Genomic DNA, 1,291 nt, shown 5'->3' with positions numbered 1-1,291 from the left:
GAGAGAGGGAGAGAGAGGGGGGTGGGAGAGGGGGGAGACAGGGAGAAAAAGAGAGAGACAGAAAGAGAGAGAGAGAGAGAGAGACAAAAAGGAAGAGAGAGAGAGAAAGAGACAAAAAGGAAGAGAGAGAGAGAGAGAGAGAGAGAGAGAGAGAGAGAAAGGGAGGAGAGACAGAGAGAGAGAGAGACAGAGAGACAGAGAGAGAGGGGGGGTGGGTAAAGAGAAAAAAGAGAAAGAACAACAGGGAACAAGAGAGAACAAGAGAGAACTAGAGAAAGAGATATGTTGATAGGTAAAGGGGAAATAACATTAGAGAGAAAGAGGGAGAGAAAGTGGGGGTACAGTATAAACACAAACACAAACACACACACACACACACACAGAGAGAGAGAGAGAGAGAGAGAGAGAGAGAGAGAGAGCGAGAGCGAAATGGGGTTGGAGAGAGAAAGACAGAGATAAAGAGATAGAGTTAGAAAGGAAAATTAATAAAGGGGGAGAGAAAGGGAGAGAGAGGGTAGGGGAGAGTGGGACAGCAGGTATAGGGGCTCGGACAAAGAGAGAGAGACAGAGACAGAGACAGAGAGAGTGAGAGTGAGACAGAGACAGAGACAGAGAAGGGGGAGAGAAGAGAAAGAAGAAGAGAGAGACGGAGGGGAGAAAGAGGAGAAAGAGATGGGGGAGAGAGGGGTGGAGTCAGAATGGAAGGTAGACCTCCAAGCTTTGTAAGTTTGTTCTCTATTAATTCAGATTTTAGATAAGGAAAATTTATTCCAAACTTCCGAACTTACAAGCTTTCTACCGTTTTTTAAGTGATATTTTGAAATGTCATTAGTTAGTTTTGGGGTTATTTGTTTGTTGTTGCTTTTGTTAGTTAGTTAGTTAGTTAGTTAGTTAGTTAGTTAGTTAGTTAGTTAGTTAGTTTGTTTGTTTGTTTGTTTGTTTGTTTGTTTGTTAGTTTGTTTGTTTGTTTGTTTGTTTGGGGTTTTTTAACTACGATATGTATTTTAAGTTTGAAACCCGAAGCGGAATTATTTTGTCTCTCATGCACTTGACTTTCTTTTACATAGCAGGCGGGCCATAATTGGGAGGTTGTTTTTTATCGTGTTTTGTGGTCATTGCATGACTGATGAATAAAAGTCTTGAGAATAAAAATTGTGATGATGATGATGATGATGATAACGATGATGATGCGGAGGAGGAGGAGAAGGAATAAGTGAAGGTGGAAGAGGATGAGGAAAAGAAGGAATAGTAGTAGTAGTAGTAGTAGTAGTAGTAGTAGTAGTAGTAGTAG

Source organism: Aplysia californica, unplaced genomic scaffold, assembly GCF_000002075.1.
Source record: "Aplysia californica isolate F4 #8 unplaced genomic scaffold, AplCal3.0 scaffold00071, whole genome shotgun sequence".
NCBI lineage: Eukaryota > Metazoa > Mollusca > Gastropoda > Aplysiida > Aplysiidae > Aplysia > Aplysia californica.
This window is presented reverse-complemented; position numbering follows the sequence as displayed.